At 39.6% G+C, this 22,129-nt stretch overlaps 1 protein-coding gene across 1 annotated transcript in view; it reads left to right on the forward strand.

Moving 5' to 3' along the window:
• The first annotated feature begins 5,394 nt into the window (after nt 1-5,394).
• The window catches only part of LOC145996895 (uncharacterized), a 53,884-nt gene continuing 37,149 nt past the window's right edge, over nt 5,395-22,129 (forward strand). Inside the window, exon 1 of the mRNA XM_083133455.1 lies at nt 5,395-5,444. The gene's annotated coding sequence lies outside the window, so the exon portion shown is untranslated. The remainder of the gene's footprint in view (nt 5,445-22,129) is intronic.

Below are 22,129 nucleotides of genomic sequence, written 5' to 3' on the forward strand. Positions count from 1 at the left end.
TATTAAAACAACAACTGCCTGCAGTCGAAGCGTCAGTATCGTGAACCAGGATCACACACCAAAACGGTCGCGAATGGCAGATCAGAAGATAAACAAGTGTTGAACCGTCTTCGTGCAATGGAATTTTCAAGTGATCCTTTCCCGATCCGAGTTTAAAATTTGATCTTCGTTCGTGGAAACGGACATCAATGACTGAAGCAAAATAAATTTCACTATTGAGTTTGGAAGCGTAGTCCATAGACTTGTAACTTGCATGATTTCTTTCTGTTACCTATTTTCCTAATTAATATTTTGTGACGCTCAAAATGTAGGACTTTTATGTTATTTTTCAAATTCCTCCCGGACGCCGGACATAAGGCTAAAATGTAAGACATGTCCGGGAAAAACCGGACGTCTGGTAACCCTACATCTGGCAAGACACACCACTTGAGTTTTAAACCCCCAAAGACTGGATGAACATGGCTTATTGGAAAGGGTATACTTTTCTCTGCACTACAGCTGAAGATATGCGATGAGAGGTTACGCTCGAGACTATACAAAGAGTCTGACTTGCGAGTCGTCTCGACACGGTCTCCCCAAGGCGTCCTCTTATCTCTCTTCGTAATCCTCGTACTCGCTCCTCGATTGACGGACTTAGAACTGACCACTGACCTCTCTCCTTCCAGACATTTATTCCAATCGAATTTACTCAGTAATGCCGACTCAGTTATCTGTAGACTCTTACTTGATTGCGATCGTTTATACCTGTTTGCAACGATGGTGATCAAGGAAGCTCGGCAATGTCTGACAAAACATTCATTCCTTAGATGGTTCTAGCAATTTCCTGATTGGAAAGATGATGGCTAAATGTCTGGGATTTTAGAGTTCGTTGTACGTTACATTTAAAAGATTCTACAGATCGTTACGATGCCCCTCTCCGGAAAATGATTCCTTTGAATTCGTCTTTATATGTGATCCAATCTTATAGGGGTATCGTTCATTACCAAAACATAAAATCCTACAGATCGTTACGCATTATTGAAAAACGAAACATTACCTTTTCTTCAGTCTATCTAATGAGGATCAAAAGTTTAATAGAAAAATAACTGCTTAGATATAAGCCAGTAACTAAGAGTCTGTGAATCCGATGCTTGAGGGGAAGCACAGGGGAGAAGGACGTGAACTTTTGAGATTTTTTTCTTCTAGTAGAGGTCTAACAACTGACCAAAATCCATCTTTTACGGAATCATTCCCAACATTCGTCGTTTTCAACTTAATTTTTTTTTTTGGCTAACACAGAAGTTTTCACAACACTCCCACATCTCGTCCCCATGAACGCGGCTAAAACTATGAAAACAGTAACGTATAAATTAGCAATAACAGCACAAAGTAAAGGCAATTATCAAGAGGAATATCATCTGTCTCTGAACAGTACGTATGTATATCCTCTAGCGGGACACAAATGAAAAGTCTCATTATAGCTCAGTTCATTGCTGATGCAGGACAAATTTCAAATTCATTTTTCTCTCTTACATAAAAAAAACCCTCGATAAAACTTTATTAGTATGAAGAGGAAGGATGGTAGTTAAAAATATTAAAAAATGAGAAAAATCGATGGGGGGATGTTTTGAGCTGTTCAAACTTGAAATATGAACATTTGAACAGCGTGTTCAAATTTTACAAAGTTTCAACATTTTATCATCTCATAATATGCAACCGTTTTTCCCCTTTACAACGAGCTCAAGAACGCTTCTGTATCTTCGTTCGTTCCCGAGATATACTTAATTGAAAAGAGCATGTTGCTCAAAAATGACATTTTGAACAACCATCATATAATTCGTAATAATCATATTTCAGCAAAATCCTTTCACAGGTCTTGGAGCAAAGCAAAGCTGTGTCCGAAATATCATCAACATCGTGACTATGAGGGTCAACTCCTGCCTGATTTGACATGGAATGAATGACCCGACCCATATATATATATATATATATATATATATATATATATATATATATATATATATATATATATATATATATAATGTCATTAAATGTCTCAAATTATTTTATAAAATATACAATATATTATATCGACTGTCTTTCATTCAAAATGTATAATTGCAAATAGATGAACAATGATGTGCATAAGGGAGGAGGGATAAAAAATAAGATATATTAAGATGATAATAGTTTCATGTATAAAATTCACATATAAATGCTATTACGTGTTTTATTAATATATCTATGTACTTCGTGGTTGCTAACGAAAGACGATGAGAAATGGAGAAGAAGTAACAAGTCGGTCTAATTTCTGTGTTCTGGGGAATGATGGGTTTAGTGTCCTTAGAGGTGAGGCTCTTTGTTGTCCATTCTTTTTGTATGTTCTCGATATTATTCCAGTCATGTATATTCGAATCTCAAACTAATTGTTTATATTTGTTGTTAAAACAAAAACTCTTCCCCCCTTGGAAGAATTTTGTGGGGGGAATTTCAAGACAAGGTCGTTGGTGGGAGGAATTCCCCCCGTCCCCCCGGGATTCCGCACCCTGGTTTGGAACATTTATGTTACATATTATGCTGTTCATTAAATCACATTTTTGTAATCTGTAATTTTAAGGCAGTATATTGTTTGAAATAAAATATTCCAAACCATTTCAAAGGTCAACTGACCCCGAACATATCGTCAACTCACTCCACATACAGGTTGAATTGACAATTGTCACTATTAAAAAAAATAAAAATAATAAAAACATAAAATAAAAACCAATAATTTTACAAGTTTTTTGGAGCATGGTGAATTAAAAATTTGTAGTGGTTGAGGAAAATACAAATATTGCTCGTAGGATTTCATCAATAGTATATCTTAATTTTTAATAGCTGCAAAAATTTAAACATAAAAACATGGTCAAGTACTATTTGATGTTGCTCTTAAAGTAGGGTGATCATAATATTTTGACCCAAAGGTCACTTTACTCCCTCCTGAAAAATTGGTTAGGCCTAATTAGCTATAAAATTATTGTCATTAACGTATTATTATTATTATTTATAGTAACCGCTGTAGCTCAGTCGGTGGTCGGCCTCCGTGGAGGAGTGGTTAGCATAGTGGTCCCGGGTTCGAATCCCGGCTAGGACTTGGATGTTTGTGTTGTCCGTAAATTTAGAAAACCGAGAATATAGAGAAAAACTGATATGTACGAATGTTGAGAAAATGTGTGTGAATGACGGGGGATACCACCGAATAGGGGTATTTCTTTATTTTATATATAAAAAAGTCGGTATGGCGTCTGACTACCATGCGAGAGGCCCGGGTTCGATCCCCGGCGGAGAGAACCGGGACTTTTTCCACCTGTTTATGCGGCTCCGGCGTTCGCCCAGTGTTGTATAAAGTGGATACCTGGAGGAAACTCTGGGAGGTAAATGCGGCCAGCGGCGTGGTGCTGATCACATCACTCCAAGCTTCGGCCGAGATACGCCTTCATGGCGTGGTGCAAAGCACAGGGGAGCACTTTACCTTTTTTATTATTTATTATAGTATGGATCACATAAATGATACATCATGAACAATATCTATGTAAAATATGATCTCTCGTTGTCAAGAGCTATTAATTTTTATAATCTCGGTATGACTACTATGCCAGAAGTATTTTGCAGAAGGACCAATCTTCTTGAGAACAAGTTTATTCTTTACTAACCGTTAATAAAGCTCCCCGAAAAAGTTGCATCACATATTAATATCTAACACAAAACGCGGGATTTGACATTTGAATATCCGCCAAGACACAGAAAGTCATTCTTTTTAAGAATCTCTCAAATTTAGACTTGGTTTTCAAGCTAATTCCTAGACTTTTAAAAAACGGGACAAATAGTGTTTCTTGTATAATATCGACGGGACAACTGGGACACGCCTATGAAACGGGACTCTCCCGGTCAAAACGAGACGAATGGTCACCCTATCTTAAAGAAACGATTTTATTTCGAGCAAAGTGAAACAAAAATTATTTGAATTTCACGTTATTCAGTTCATTTTCATTTCTTGTGCGGCGAGGTCGAGTATAGATTGTTGCAGTCAAGAAATGATTGTTGCGCCGGTGCATGGAATTCGCCGCCCCCAGTTTGTACTTCAGTTATGAGTTATTATTTTTTTCTTTTTGCTCAGGCCAATCGGGACTAGACCTACAGTTTAAAGTGGGATCCGAACCACTTGTAGCTCCACCGGGTATCGAACCCGGAACCACTTGATTACAAGGCGACGGCGCTACCACTGCGCCATCGGGGAGGCCCACACACTGTACTCGTTATTTCAAAAGTGGTAATGGAAATTTCCAGAAGCGAAGTTGAAATATTTTTTAAAAAAAAGTTTTTTGAGAACTGAATTTGAAAATTCAGGCGCCAGTTGAAAATGCCTACATTTTACATTCCCAATTTCGCCTTCAAATAAACACTCAAATAATCTGTTAGTTGCATAGGAAAGGCAACCTTACTTTCGAGTAAAAGATTCCGAAGAACTTTTCGGTGGCGGAAACGCATCACCCATCCCATCTCTTCACCCCACCCCTAACAGCAGTGCTTGGAAGGGAACCAGCGAAAAAGAAAGCCCTTGCCATTGGTAACAGCCTTGCTGGGATACAAGAGATCTGACCAATAAGGACGTTTGAAACCCACGTGACTGTCACCGAAAGAGCTCTCCCCCCAATTTGTGCTGGAAACAGCAAAAGAAGACGGCCGCGCCATCTACTGGCCACCGATGGAAATGCAATTTCAAAGCGCAGCGAGGTTTAAATGTAGCTTCCACTTCTATTACCTAACTTTTCTATGGTGTAGGTGCATAGTATGAGATGTTGTTTTAAATTTCGGAAAAAGTGATCTGGAAAAGCATGCGAAAGTACAAAATTCGATGCGCCCCTGTTATCTTCTCTTGTTCGAGAATATCTGCCCATTACTTCACACTTTTACGATTTTCATAAATATTTAATAATAATAATAATAATAATAATAATAAAGTTTGTTCCTCAGGCAAAACAGGCGTCAAAACAAAAATATTAACATAAGGCCCCTAGCTAAGCTTTGACAATGGGTGGGTTTGAAAGTCCGACAATCATTGCGCCGCAGACGATTTTTTTTTTTGGGTTTGGGGATTTTTTCAATACATTAGTGTTTTATTTTAAAATTCAAATGTCTATTTTAGGATAATTATATTATGAAACTATGATCAGTTTCTAGTATTTTATTCAATGGGGGATTTGAACCCACTACACCCCTATACGGTCCTGATTAACAGTTATAGTAATACAAAGATACAGCTTCAGATATGTTTTGAAAATCGAGGGAAATGTAGGTCGAAAAAGGGAAATTTTACACTGGTAAAAGGGAAAGCCTGCATTCGGAGATTGGCAACACTGCTTGACGCACTTGACACATTTCGCCCTTGCATGTAAACACGGAACGGAAACTGTTATCATTTCAAGGTACGTATATGAATAATTTTAAGAATTGGTCGTGAGGGTAGTAATTACGCGTTATCGTTGTACGTACATGTTTCAATTGAAATATTTTGTATGGTATATGAAGTGTTTGTCTTTACGGGGAAGCAGAAGAGCTCGAAGGTTTCATGCAAGTGAATATAGCACCCCAAAACGACTTTCCACAACAGCAGATATAGTAATTTTATGTAGTTAGGTAATGATTGTTAGGTTTGGTAGTTATTTTCTGGGTAAAAATTTACTATCCTTCGGACACCTCTATTTTTTTGGTTTCGTCAATTTTTGACATTGATACTTACGTATCTGCTTCGCGGAACATTCCTGAAGGTGTATTAACGTTGTTTTGATGAAATTAATTGCAATTTTTCACATTACCAGAACGTCTTTCTGGTAGGTGTTTTCCCTTGCCTGAGACACAATATCGCGAGTACACCTTCCTACATAATTGCGCGTCCGGCTTCTCTTTTGCCAAATTTTTGACATTCAAACTTACGTATCTGCTTCGCGGAACATTCCTGAACGTGTATTGACGTTGGTTTGATGAAAGTAAGAGCAATTTTTCACTTTACGACTACTACTTCCTCCTACCTTTCCGTTTGCCTCACACACAACATGGCGCGGACACCTTCGTAAATAATAACGCGTAGGAATGACGCATCGGCCTTGTTTTTTCTCGATTTTCAATTGTTATGCAGTGTTTCAACCTTCGGAACCCAAGAAAAGCCCGTCGACAAACTTAATCAAATCTATTTCTTTTTAACTTTATTTTTCGCGTTCTGACACCAAATTTTAACTATGTATCCCAACCTAATCAACTAACCTATCCACGCGCCAATGGTTTGTGGGGCTAGCGCCAATGGTTCGTGGGGCTATCTTTTTCACTATTGAAACCTTTGCGTGGCCTACTAACCTATCCATGCGCCAATGGTTCGTGGGGCTAGCGCCAATGGTTCGTGGGGCTATCTTTTTCACTATTGAAACCTTTGCGTGGCCTACTAACCTATCCACGCGCCAATGGTTCGTGGGGCTAGCGCCAATGGTTCGTGGGGCTAGCGCCAATGGTTCGTGGGCTATCTTTTTCACTATTGAAACCTTTGCGTGGCCTACTAACCTATCCACGCGCCAATGGTTTGTGGGGCTAGCGCCAATGGTTCGTGGGGCTATCTTTTTCACTATTGAAACCTTTGCGTGGCCTACTAACCTATCCACATGCCAATGGTTTGTGGGGCTAGCGCCAATGGTTCGTGGGGCTATCTTTTTCACTATTGAAACCTTTGCGTGGCCTACTAACCAATCCACGTGCCAATGGTTTGTGGGGCTAGCGCCAATGGTTCGTGGGGCTAGTGCCAATGGTTCGTGGGGCTATCTTTTTCACTATTGAAACCTTTGCGTGGCCTACTAACCTATCCACACGCCAATGGTTTGTGGGGCTAGCGCCAATGGTCGTGGGGCTATCTTTTTCACTATTCAAACCTTTGCGTGGCCTACTAACCTATCCTTGCGCCAATGGTTTGTGGGGCTAGCACCAATGGTTCGTGGGGCTAGCGCCAATGGTTCGTGGGGCTAGCGCCAATGGTTCGTGGGGCTATCTTTTTCACTATTGAAACCTTTGCGTGGCCTACTAACCTATCCACGCGCCAATGGTTCGTGGGGCTAGCGCCAATGGTTCGTGGGGCTATCTTTTTCACTATTGAAACCTTTGCGTGGCCTACTAACCTATCCACGCGCCAATGGTTCGTGGGGCTAGCGCCAATGGTTCGTGGGGCTATCTTTTTCACTATTGAAACCTTTGCGTGGCCTACTAACCTATCCACGTGCCAATGGTTTGTGGGGCTAGCGCCAATGGTTCGTGGGGCTAGCGCCAATGGTTCGTGGGGCTATCTTTTTCACTATTGAAACCTTTGCGTGGCCTACTAACCTATCCACGCGCCAATGGTTCATGGGGCTAGCGCCAATGGTTCGTGGGGCTATCTTTTTCACTATTGAAACCTTTGCGTGGCCTACTAACCTATCCACGCGCCAATGGTTTGTGGGGCTAGCGCCAATGGTTCGTGGGGCTAGCGCCAATGGTTCGTGGGGCTATCTTTTTCACTATTGAAACCTTTGCGTGGCCTACTAACCTATCCACACGCCAATGGTTTGTGGGGCTAGCGCCAATGGTTCGTGGGGCTATCTTTTTCACTATTGAAACCTTTGCGTGGCCTACTAACCTATCCACGTGCCAATGGTTTGTGGGGCTAGCGCCAATGGTTCGTGGGGCTAGTGCCAATGGTTCGTGGGGCTATCTTTTTCACTATTGAAACCTTTGCGTGGCCTACTAACCTATCCACACGCCAATGGTTTGTGGGGCTAGCGCCAATGGTTCGTGGGGCTATCTTTTTCACTATTCAAACCTTTGCGTGGCCTACTAACCTATCCTTGCGCCAATGGTTTGTGGGGCTAGCGCCAATGGTTCGTGGGGCTAGCGCCAATGGTTCATGGGGCTAGCGCCAATGGTTCGTGGGGCTATCTTTTTCACTATTGAAACCTTTGCGTGGCCTACTAACCTATCCACGCGCCAATGGTTCGTGGGGCTAGCGCCAATGGTTCGTGGGGCTAGCGCCAATGGTTCGTGGGGCTATCTTTTTCACTATTGAAACCTTTGCGTGGCCTTCTAACCTATCCACGCGCCAATGGTTCGTGAGGCTAGCGCCAATGGTTCGTGGGGCTATCTTTTTCACTATTGAAACCTTTGCGTGGCCTACTAACCTATCCACGTGCCAATGGTTTGTGGGGCTAGCGCCAATGGTTCGTGGGGCTAGCGCCAATGGTTCGTGGGGCTATCTTTTTCACTATTGAAACCTTTGCGTGGCCTACTAACCTATCCACGCGCCAATGGTTCGTGGGGCTAGCGCCAATGGTTCGTGGGGCTATCTTTTTCACTATTGAAACCTTTGCGTGGCCTACTAACCTATCCACGTGCCAATGGTTTGTGGGGCTAGCGCCAATGGTTAGTGGGGCTAGTGCCAATGGTTCGTGGGGCTATCTTTTTCACTATTGAAACCTTTGCGTGGCCTACTAACCTATCCACACGCCAATGGTTTGTGGGGCTAGCGCCAATGGTTCGTGGGGCTATTTTTTTTACTATTGAAACCTTTGCGTGGCCTACTAACCTATCCACGCGCCAATGGTTTGTGGGGCTAGCGCCAATGGTTCGTGGGGCTAGCGCCAATGGTTCGTGGGGCTATCTTTTTCACTATTGAAACCTTTGCGTGGCCTACTAACCTATCCACACGCCAATGGTTTGTGGGGCTAGCGCCAATGGTTCGTGGGGCTATCTTTTTCACTATTGAAACCTTTGCGTGGCCTACTAACCTATACACGTGCCAATGGTTTGTGGGGCTAGCGCCAATGGTTCGTGGGGCTAGCGCCAATGGTTCGTGGGGCTAGCGCCAATGGTTCGTGGGGCTATCTTTTTCACTATTGAAACCTTTGCGTGGCCTACTAACCTATCCACGTGCCAATGGTTCGTGGGGCTAGCGCCAATGGTTCGTGGGGCTAGCGCCAATGGTTCGTGGGGCTATCTTTTTCACTATTGAAACCTTTGCGTGGCCTACTAACCTATCCACGCGCCAATGGTTCGTGGGGCTAGCGCCAATGGTTCGTGGGGCTATCTTTTTCACTATTGAAACCTTTGCGTGGCCTACTAACCTATCCACGCGCCAATGGTTTGTGGGGCTAGCGCCAATGGTTCGTGGGGCTAGCGCCAATGGTTCGTGGGGCTATCTTTTTCACTATTGAAACCTTTGCGTGGCCTACTAACCTATCCACGCGCCAATGGTTCGTGGGGCTAGCGCCAATGGTTCGTGGGGCTAGCGCCAATGGTTCGTGGGCTATCTTTTTCACTATTGAAACCTTTGCGTGGCCTACTAACCTATCCACGCGCCAATGGTTTGTGGGGCTAGCGCCAATGGTTCGTGGGGCTAGCACCAATGGTTCGTGGGGCTATCTTTTTCACTATTGAAACCTTTGCGTGGCCTACTAACCTATCCACATGCCAATGGTTTGTGGGGCTAGCGCCAATGGTTCGTGGGGCTATCTTTTTCACTATTGAAACCTTTGCGTGGCCTACTAACCTATCCACGTGCCAATGGTTTGTGGGGCTAGCGCCAATGGTTCGTGGGGCTAGTGCCAATGGTTCGTGGGGCTATCTTTTTCACTATTGAAACCTTTGCGTGGCCTACTAACCTATCCACACGCCAATGGTTTGTTGGGCTAGCGCCAATGGTTCGTTGGGCTATCTTTTTCACTATTCAAACCTTTGCGTGGCCTACTAACCTATCCTTGCGCCAATGGTTTGTGGGGCTAGCGCCAATGGTTCGTGGGGCTAGCGCCAATGGTTCGTGGGGCTATCTTTTTCACTATTGAAACCTTTGCGTGGCCTACTAACCTATCCACGTGCCAATGGTTCGTGGGGCTAGCGCCAATGGTTCGTGGGGCTAGCGCCAATGGTTCGTGGGGCTATCTTTTTCACTATTGAAACCTTTGCGTGGCCTACTAACCTATCCACGCGCCAATGGTTCGTGGGGCTAGCGCCAGTGGTTCGTGGGGCTATCTTTTTCACTATTGAAACCTTTGCGTGGCCTACTAACCTATCCACGTGCCAATGGTTTGTGGGGCTAGCGCCAATGGTTCGTGGGGCTAGCGCCAATGGTTCGTGGGGCTATCTTTTTCACTATTGAAACCTTTGCGTGGCCTACTAACCTATCCACGCGCCAATGGTTCGTGGGGCTAGCGCCAATGGTTCGTGGGGCTATCTTTTTCACTATTGAAACCTTTGCGTTGCCTACTAACCTATCCACGCGCCAATGGTTTGTGGGGCTAGCGCCAATGGTTCCGGGGGCTATCTTTTTAACTATTGAAACCTTTGCGTGGCCCTACTAACCTATCCACGCGCCAATGGTTCGTGCGGCTAGCGCCAATCGTTTGTCCACACCCGGCACAAACTTTACAACACACCCACCACACGTCATTCTCCAAACCCTCGATCCACAGTTCTAACTCTCGTCGCAAACGCAGGCAGTTCGAAACACTGGATACCAACAAAACACAATCACGACGCGTCATGATAGTCACGACGGTGTATGAAGGTGATGGTGTATGAAGGTGTACGAACTTCATGGTATACGCAGATGTACGGGCCAAACGCTATCTCCGTCGAAGAATTGATTTTCAACGAATAACATGAATTTCAGCTCTGAAACATTCCCAAATCACACAAAACACCTTCCTGATGTTCGACAATGCTACAGGAACTAATTACGGTAAGTAGTTTCTTCTGTAAAAGTAAATAAATGTGTCCGAAGGATAGTAAATTAGTACCATTTTCTGCGTGTTCTTTCGCTATTTTACTGTACATACAAACAGTTTTGGTAACATTATCGTATGGGTAAAACGGATTCCTTCAAATTTACAGGAGAAAGTACTTACGGAAATCATTTTCTTGAGCGTTTTGGAAGTTCCTGAATGTAGATTTGATCCATTTTAATGTGAATGCGTGTTGTTTTCTGCGAAAATCTCTGTCCGACACGCTGTTTCTGCTCACGCCATTTGCTTTTTGCATGAGAGTGCAATGTTCCGTGTGTTAAGACAATGCAACCCCGTAGCCAGTGTTTCAGCCTCGCCGTGTTTTCACTAGAACCACCTGTCGAGTTCGAAACAAGCCATTTTTCCCGAATGGGTGTCACTTATCGCACAACATTGTGTTCCGACGTCACAGGAGAGAGCTGTTTTTACAATTTTTCTTTGTATTTATGCTAATGGAACCTAACCTAACAGGCCTAACCTAACCACGTAGGCATTCCTCGTCTGACGTCAATATTCAAGGTTGCAAGGAAGAGAATTAACGAATTACAAAAGAAAGATGGTTCCGACCCGAATGGGTGTCACTTATCGCACAATACTGTAGCAACATTGTGTTCTGAAGTAACAGGAAAGATCTTTTTCATGTTAGGCAATACAAGCTAACACGTCTCTTAGCGAAAATAATAATTTTTCTTTGTATCTATGCTAATGGAACCTAACCTAACAGGCCTAACCTAACCATGTAGGCATTCCTCGTCTGACGTCAATATTCAAGGTTGCAAGATGGTTGTGCGTAAAGGAAGAGCATTAACCAATTTCGAAAGAAAGATGGTTCCGACCCGAATAGGTGTCACTTATCGCACAACACTCTAGCAACATTGTGTTCTGACGTCACAGGAGAGACCTTTTTCATGTTAGGCAATACAAAGGTAACGCATCTCTTAGCGAAAATATTATTTTTTCTTTGTATGTATACTAATGGAACCTAACCTAACAGGCCTAACCTAACCACGTAGGCATTCCTCGTCTGACCTCAATATTCAAGGTTGCAAGAGAGTTGTGCGTAAAGGAAGACCATTAACGAATTGCGAAAGAAAGATGGTTCCGAATTGCGAAAGAAAGATGGTTCCGAATTGCTGTGTATGGACAATGAACGTGGTAAATCGCAAGATTATTTTACAAGTTCTACACGTAAATGCGACGTATTAGCATAATTTCAAATAGGGGCACGAAAGTAGATATTTTCCGGTGAACGAGGCTGCACCACTGCATAAATCGACAAAACACTCTCAGAACGCCCCCTAAACCAGTATGCTATCATGGCCATAATGTGTTACAGATTCGAAACAACAAGTAACAGTAAGTACTCGTAAATAGAGAAAATAAACATTATCTTAGTTAGAAATGCATTATTTCGCCTGAAGAAATGTTCCGCAACGCGTTAGCAATGTAAAGAAGTCCGAAATATATGATTCGTAGGTGTTTCACCCATACGATAATAGTACCTGGCCTCCTAATCACGAATCTGTTGTAAAAACCGGGGGTCACGTCTGGAAATTGTACATTTTGATGAAACATTGTTCATTAGCCCCCAAAACCATACACCGGTAGCCCCACAAACCATTGACGTTAGCCCCAAAAACCATCGATGGGTAGCCCCAAAAACCATCCACGGGTAGCCAGCCCCACGAGGTTAGGTTAGGTTCCATTAGCACTCATTTCACCCCTAAATTCATCGAAAAAATAGGGTTCGTACTAGAATTGAACATGATAAATCATTTTCTTGTAAACCAACGGTGTGGTTGGAAACAATGACATTTTCGTTTGTAAAACTACTCATATACACCTATATATATATATAAAAAAAAAATTCAATCTCCTTTTTTTTTAAATTTCCAGACGTGTACTCTGGTTTTTTACAACCGATTCGGGTACTTGTTTACTATCCTTCGGACATATTTTTTTATTTTTACAGAAGAAACTACTTACCATAATAAGTTCCTGTAGCATTGTCAAACATCGAGAAGGTGTTTTGTGCGATGTGGGAATGTTTCATAGCTGAAATTCATGTTCATTGAAAATTAATTCTCCGACGGAGAATAGCGTTTGGCGCGTACACCGTCTTACACCATCACGCGTCATGATAGTGTTTTGTTCATGTTCATTGGGTATCCAGTGTTTCGAACTGTCTGCGTTTGCATGACGTGTCCTGGATGCGTGGTGAAGTTTGTACCGGGTGTGGAGGATCCAGTGGATTTTCTAATTGAACATGGGGTAGTGAAGAAAGGAAACCATTGGCGCTAGCCCCACGAACCATTGGCACGTGGATAGGTTAGTTCTGTTAGGTTAGGAAACATAGTTAAAATTTGGTGTTATGTTAGTATCAGGATCTAGAAATTGGAAATAATTGCGAACCATTGGCGCTAGCCCCACGAACCATTGGCACATGATTAGGTTAGTTCTGTTAGGTTAGGAAACATAGTTAAAATTTGGTGTCATGTTAGTATCAGGATCTGGAAATTGGAAATAATTGCAAACCATTGGCGCTAGCCCCACGAACCATTGGCGCGTGGTTAGGTTAGTTCGTCTCAGGCAAGCGAAAAGGCCTATCAGAAAGACGTACTGGTAATGTAAAAAATTGCAATTAATTTCATCAAAACAACATTGATACACCTTCAGGAGTGTTCTGCGATGCAGATACGTAAGTACGAATGTCAAAAATTGACGAAACGAAAAAATTAGAGGTGTCCGAAGGATAGTAAATTTTTACCACAATACTTGTTGTTCCATCTATCAATGGAGAATGCACAGTGTGCATGCTTGCGTGAGGTAATTTTTTAGATTTTTTCAACATCAATATATATATATTTTTTTAATACATAAACAGTGGTCAATACTTTACGATAAGTTCCAATTTCGTGGCACAAAATCGGTTTGACAATGTTAATTAATTTCAAAAGCAGCTGCATGGAGCTTCTAAATGAAGATCGAACTTGTGGGATTAACCAATGCTAAGAAGAAGGGAGCGATTTTACAATACCAGACAATTCCCCAATTTCGTTCATACTTCGCATACTCAATAATGTAGGAATCTGCAGTTAAAAATTGCCGCTCACGTGTTGAACTTGCAAAATAAGTGGTTCTGTGATAGCAACAGACACCCTAGATATATCAAGGAAAGCAATGTTTATCGGAAGATTTTGTGTTTCGAATATCTAGAAAATGAAATATATAATAACCCATAGCTCTACAGCCCGTGAGGGCCTTGGCTTACCTACCGACTGCTGGTCTCCCTCCCACACTGTTCTTCCGTCACCTGTTGTAGCGTGGAGATCTTAGACCAGTATTGGAGTGTCTGGGGATCAGCCCGACGAGCCCCCAGCCATTGCAGGTCTTCTCAATCGGGTTACGCTCACTCACTCGGAGCTTCCCAATTTCCTCACGATGGTGGGTTGCCACCGGCCCTATACGTAGGCCGAATTAATTCCGACCAGAGCCAGATTCGAACCTACGCCGTCCCGCAGCGAACGATCTCAAGACGAGTGAATATATATATATTCCTTTTTTTTTTTTACTGAGACTTCAAATTTTAACTGTTAGCCTAATCTGACCGTGCATGGTTGGTGGGGCTATCCGTGCCCGTGCATTTTCGTATCACTTAATATTTATGAATGAATACCACCATATTATTAATATTAACCCAACATAAATTGACTAGTGTAGATATTCATCGTGGTAATTGATAAAGTTATTTCACAACTTCTTCACGTTATTCTACAATTTCTACATGTGAGCACCAAATCTTAACTGCAGATTTGTTATCAGGACTCCATTATTAGTAAGTATTCAAATTATTAACGAAATTATGACGTTTTAAAGTGTTTTTTTTTTCAAAGCAAAACTTTACTACTTCACAATATTGTACAATTTTTCCATGCGAGCTCCAAATTTTAACTCCAGATTCATGATTGGGAGCCCTACATTATTGAGTATGCAAAATATGAATGAAATTGGGGAAATGTCGATATTGTAAATTCATACCAGAATAAGTTATTTCACAAAATTGATGAGCCTTTTGCAACAAGTTAGAAAAATCTGAATATCAAGAATTGTATTTAAAACCTTTCTACCTGGAATGCATTCAAATTTTACCATGATCGGAGCACATCTTTTTTTTTTTTTAAATAACATTTTAAAGTAAACACTCATTTGGAAAACACCAGAAATTAAGCACCTCTTTTTCTCACGATTATATTGTATTAAGGCCATGCCCCACCCCAAAAAGGTTGCTATAGATAGATAGATTTATTTCCTTCGAACAGGTGTTCTCGGGTTACCAACCAGGTTAGATTGGAGTTAGCTTCCAACGTTTCAGGCACATACATTGCTCTCATCATCAGGGAATATAGATATCGAGACCAGTGTGGTGTTAAATATATGACAGCTTCCCAGATTTATTTCCTGTAAGAACCATACATGTAACATTAATTACAAGATTGGTATAGGAAAAAGACATGTTACATTACGATGTATTACATATTATATACATTACTAATACAAAATATATATAACAATTGATAATTAATATTATTAGTCAAATTTGATTTGAAAAATTTCCTCAGCCGAATAAAAACAATGATATATAAGTATACTTTTAAGTTGATTTTAAATATGTTCAGTGAACAGTCTTTCAGTTTCTTAGACAAATGGTTGTACAGTTTATATCCATGAAAGTAAACACACTTATTAAATGTAGATGTACTGTGGCTTTTAAAATGAATGTCATCTTTCTTTCTTGTTCCATATGAATGTGCACTTCTATTTCATATAAGGTTGAAAATATTTATTTATTTATTTATTTATTTATTTACTTCTTCTTTTGGATGGCGAAGTTAAGGCACAAGCCTTTTCTTACACTTAACCATCTACTTCACATTTAAATTCAGAAATATTAATACTTCATATATATATACACAAACATAGTAATGGTAAAATCTTTAGGCTTCAAAACACCGGTGCACACGATTCATGATAATTGGCACCAATTATTATTCTAACAACTCTTTTTTTTTTGTAAAATAAACAACTGTTTGGCACCAGGTGTGTTTCCCCAAAACATAATCCCATGTCTCAATCTTGAGTGAAAGTTTGCATGATAAGCAGTTAGAACGGTTTCTTTACTGCATACTTTACTTAATACCTTAGTCCATAACAAACTGAACTTAGTTTGGAAAGTAATACATCAGCATGAGTATTCCATTTAATATTTTCATCAACAACACCCTAAAAATGTTGTATGTTGTACACATTTAATAATATGATTATTAATTTTTAGTATAGGTTTGGGATAATTTTTGGGAAAATATTCACAGTATATAATTTTGAGTCCATCGAATGTAAATTATTAGAAATAAATTCATAAAGTGCAGTTTCTGTCGACTTATTTCTATGAATCCATTCTGACTAGATGTAATTATATTAAATTAGGTAAGAAAGTCTCAATCTTTTATGCATCACTCCTAGGATTTTATCTAACCATGATAATAGTGATATTGGTCTATAATTATGAATACTTCAAGTGTTACCCTTTTTATAAATAGGTATAACTCTTGATAATTTAAGCTTGTCTGGGAAACTCCAGCTCTAAAGGATTAAATACATGAAAAGGTAAGCACTTTTAAGATATTGTGGTAACATTTTTTAGTTATAACATCTGGTATCCCTTCGTATCCTGTACTTTTCTTCATATTAGCCGCGGTGGCTCAGTCGGTAACGCGTCTGACTACCATGCTCAAGGTCCCGGGTTTGATCCCCGGCTGGTTCAAATCCGGGAACTTTTCTAACGATGGAAGCGGCCCCGGCGCCCACCCAGCATCGAATAACATGGGTACCTGGGGGAAACCCTGGGGGGTAAAGGCGGTCAGGGGCGTGATGCTGATCACATCACCCCCACTCATGACCGGGATCAAGAAAGTGTGGGGCGTTACCCCCACACCCCCTATACGCCTTCATGGTCTGGTGCTATGCACAGGGGAGCACTTTACTTTTTTTTTTTTTAGCATTTATGAGAGAATGAAGTTCGTGTCCAGTTACAGGATATATAAACTTAGAGTGATTATTAGTTTTAATTCCTTGATAACTATTTTTATGTGCAGGAAGTTGTTGGACTATTTATCAATTTGATTTATAAAGAAGGAATTGAAGTTTCCAGCTAATTTTTTGGGTTGAGTTATTTCTTCATTTGCCACTAGTATTTTATTAATTAGATATTTATCATATATATCATTCCGGATTCTTGTTTAATAATATTCCACATAGCTTTACCTTTATTACTTGAAGTGACAATTAATTTATCATATTCATATTTCTTTGCTGCAGCAATTACCTGTTTGTAAGTTTTTTTATAGGATCTAAAATACTCCTTAAAATAAGGTCGGCATTTACTTTAATAAGCCTATACAACATTTTTTTCATTTCACATGATATTCTAATTCCTTGTGTTATCCATTTTTTAATTGGAGATTTCTTATTTCTATATAGTTTTGCAGCAAAGGCTAATTCAAAGTTGTACTGGAATATATTTATGAAACCATTAAAATGTGTCATTGACAGATTGGGCTCTGTACACATCTTCCCAAGTTTCAGATTTTAAAAGTTTGTTAAAATAATTAATATATTCTACACTAAAATTTATTTTATTGGTATATATAGCTTCCTTATTAATTTTGTTCTTGTTGGTTTTTAGGTTAAGATTATTAATTTCAAGTTTTTGATATTAAGGTCAGGCAGTCCAGGTTCACCTATACTTGATATGCAATCACTTTTGGTAATATTAGTGATTATTTGATCTATACATGTTTGAGAAGTAATTGTGATCCTAGTTGGTTTGTCAATTATAGCATTTAATTTGAATTGTTTTGATAAATTATTCATATTTTTAGTTTGGGTATGCTTAACTAAAAAAATCAATATTTAAATCTCCACATATAATTAATTTATGATTCTTTTTGTCAGATAATCCATAACTTTTATAAAATTATGAAAAATGACATTAATATTGCTGTCAGGAGTTCTCTAAATTACTAATACTAATAGGTCAAGGGAATCAATTACAATACCCCAACATTCAAAATCTTTTTCCTGATGATAGTGATCAAGTTTAAGTTCGTCAGTAGCCATTTCCTTTCTTACAAAAATACATGTACCTCCCGTATTATATTTAGATCTACAGCATCTTGCGGCCATTTTATAACCAGGCAAGTGTGCACTCTTCATTTTTTCACACTTTAACCAATGCTCGAACAAACAAAGAATATCACATTTTTCATTATAAATTACAGTTTCCAATTCAATAATTTTCCCATTTAAGCCCTGAATATTTTGGTGTAGGACATTATTTTTGGAATTTCTTTCATTGCTTGCTTGTTTTAACTTCTTTTTGATGTTCATTTCACTATTTCCTTCATCAACTTAGGAAGATTATACTTATGAGGCAAGTACTTTACCAATACTCTACAACATCAACTGTGTATTGTCCATTAATATCTAAGGGTGTGTTATTAATATAAATATCATCAGCATTAAATTTATAAGATTGTTTCATGAAACTAGGCCAAGTTTTATTACATAACCTGCCTAGATCTAGTTGTTTCCCTGTTGTGATAAAATATCAGGTAATGCTCTGCTTTCCTTCCTATTGTAAACATTTCTATTCATTATATAGTATTACCTCACTAATTTCTTTACTTAACCTATTTTTCCCAGTCCAATTTCAATGTTGACCATGTCTTGTATGCTCTTGCCTATTAAATTTACTTACATCCACCACTGATACATATTTGAAATGTTTACAAATGGTCTTATATTTTGCATTTACTCGACTTATTTCATCATTAACTACAGACCATTCAGGTAGATCTAATCTGTATGGTAAGTTGACCACTACTACATTTGTGTGGGTTTCCTTTGTCAGATTTTTTTATAGAGTTTTTGTGGCACCATCTTCTAAATTCTTTGAGGCATCATTGCTCCCCCCAGTTATCACTTTAAAGTCATTCGAGTTCATTCTTCTACATGATTGGTCAATGTTTTCCAAAACCTGATTTAGGTTTGCCTCTTATTTTACCAGTCCCGTGCATGTCCTTTAGATTGTCCTTGATTATACCTGCTAAGTTTTTTCCATGACTATCACTAATTAGGTTCACTTTACCTATAAACTTTTAGTCATTCACTCCACATCTAGATCATGATGAAGGATTTTTAGATATCCTATTTATCAAAGGCACATGGTCAGTTTTTGAAGTATCCTTCCACTTCCAAGAGGTCAAAGAGGTTATTTGAAGTAAAGTCCTTTTTGTTTCTAATATTTTTGAGTCTTATTTGTCTTCCCTTGAATACCTTTGCTCCAAGTAAACTCATTTGCGTTATTACTTTTGTTTAAGTGTCCAGTGAATACCTCCTGGTTTAATAGCTTGATTTTGGGTTTATTATTTTCAGCCTTCATATTTTCCAAATCTTCTGTTAAAAGTTCCACTATTTTCTTGAGATTAACAATTTCATCTGGGGGAATTTGATTTGTTGGATCCGAATATATGTATCTGATTCAGTCACCAAAATGGCAGTACACTTTTCACAAATTCAATAAATTTATTGGAGCGTTGTCTTCCTTAATTTCACAACAGTTGTCAAAGTGATACCATGAGTCACAAACATCACATAATATGCCATTCTTAACTACTTTAAGGCATTTATAACATTTGAAATCAAATACAAATTTAACTTTTTTACAGAGCGATTCTGCTACACCACTCTCACCATCTGCGATTGTGAACAACCTGCACGTTATGTCAAATTACGTTAAATTCATATTTTTAGATCTTAGCGCATGTAAAATTCACACAGGGCCTCTTGTCTGAGTTTCCTCCTAATGGGCAGCCTGAAACATTGGATGTCAAGGAAGACAATGAGGCAAATCTATTCATCTGACAAACTTTGTAATTATTTGTCCTTTGCCACACTCAACCAGTATCTCACATCAGTAAGATAATGGAACTAATTTATGTAAATTCATGTCAACTTTATCTGAAGCAATGTCAAACATGTTTCACACTATGGAAGTTGAATGAAGAATAATAGATTAATGCAGAATTGAATAAGCAAAATTTGAATGCAACACCTTTTTTTTTTTTGTGTAGGTCTACTAGTTAATACAGCATGTCCACGCTAGAGGGATCGAGAAATAAATGCTCGCCATTTAAAACCAGATAAGGATATTGCTGTATTTTTCATATGACAGGAAAGGGAAACTCTCCGAGATTGTGCAACACTGTTTTCAGACAGCTACACGGTGGCGCATGCGCGTCAATAGCTTTTGTCTCGAAAGGAAGCCAGGTGCCAATCAGTAGTCGATCGCGCAGTGGAAAACATGTGGACACCGCAACAGAAAATACAGTGCGTCTTATGGCTAGCAGAAGAGAAATCTGTTACTCGGGTTCAAAGCCGTGTTCGTCGTACGTGGAATGTGGATCCACCTGGTCATAAAGCGATTCTCCAATGGGAGAGAACACTCCGAGAAACAGGTTCTTTTCTACCGCAAACAGGCAAACATGTGAAAGTGTCTGTGAATGAGGCAACAATCGAACGTGTGAGAACAGCATTTGCAAGGAGTCCAAGGAAGTCTATCCGAAGAGCTTGTTCCGAACTTCAAATTCCTAAATCGACTATTCACAAGGTCTTACACAAGCGACTCCATTTGACTGCTTACAAGATCGAGCTTCATCACCACATAAAGCCAAATGATCATCCGCTTAGGGCACATTTTGCAGCTGAAATGCTTCTGCGAATTGAAAATGACAACTCGTATCTGGACAAGATTGTTTTCTCGGATGAAGCAACCTTTCATTTATGCGGCAAAATCAATAGGCACAACTGCCGGATATGGGGTTGAGAGATTCCCCATGTTATTCAAGAACATGAGAGAGACATGCCTAAAGTGAATGTCGGGTGTGGATTGACGAGGAACTCTGTCATGGGACCATTCTTCTTCTTAGAGGCTACAGTCACAGGACATGTGTATCTGGACATGTTGCAGAACTTTGCCATAGACCAATTTCCCCCAGGATCGATTTTCCAGCAAGATGGAGCACCGGCCCATTATCATTGACAGGTGCGTGACTTCTTGGATGAACGTTTCCCCGATATGTGGATCGGAAGAGAAGAACCCCTTGCCTGGCCACTCAGGTCATCCGATTTGACCCCTTTGGATTTTTTTTTCTGGGGATATATTAAGGACGTTGTTTATCAAGGAGACAGACCAAGAAATTTGCAGGAACTGATGGGCCGCATCACAAATGCAGTAGCGCTTGTGACTCCCCAAATGCTAGAGAACACTTGGCGGGAAGTTGAATACCATTTAGATGTGTGCAGAGCCACCAAAGGTGCACATATCGAGTTGCATTGAACATCATCTGAAACTCGGTGAGTTTTGTATCAAGTAAAAGTAAAAGTTTGTTACCAATACATTCTGTTCACTAGAAATTATCACTTATTTCTCGATCCCTCTAGCATGGAAACCCTGTATTTAATTGGAGTCCAATCTTGATAATCCATAATTTTTAATACAACAGTAGTGTCTGCCAAATTCGTAGTAGTCAACATCACATGGAAAGGATGATACATAGTACTGATTCAGGTTATTAGGATATAATAAGGTTTTGGGAATTTCTTGATTTACCATGTTTCTTAGGATATCTAAGATGATGAAAGCTCCTATGTTTTACAATTTGTTTTCCAAGTTCATCTGCTTGGTATTCTCCACTGGCATTTTGTATGTTTTTTTTTAAATCTTTAAAGACTTCTTTCAGTACATGTATTTCGTTTGTCACGTTTTTCCATATTTACTGGTCATTTTATTTAAAAGAAAAATAATATAACTGATGTCTAAAATTTTGGCATTATGGCTTAATTTTTCTTACTTTAGGACTGGTTAAAATTTAGTTATACATTGAATTGCTTATAAATTAGTTCCAAACTTATTTGTATGAGTGTATCAATATATTTCTTATAATTTTCCCCTCTGTAATGAGCATGGTCTATTATTTTGTGTGTCTATTCACCTGTGTAAGTTACCTCATGTTGGAAGCTGATTCCGTGTGTTTTTGTTGGTTCTGATAAGTTACATTGTCAGAAATGAGCAGATTTTCTCATGGTAGATTTTCATACCTTTTAGGAATTTCTCATTAAAATTATGGTGTATGTTAGTAACATGTGTTTATAATATTTGTTGAATATATATGTGATGCATTTTGCACGGGCTTTGGTTTTTTAAT

The sequence above is a fragment of the Lepisma saccharinum genome, chromosome 13 (assembly GCF_977018435.1).
Source record: "Lepisma saccharinum chromosome 13, izLepSacc3.1, whole genome shotgun sequence".
Lineage (NCBI taxonomy): Eukaryota > Metazoa > Arthropoda > Insecta > Zygentoma > Lepismatidae > Lepisma > Lepisma saccharinum.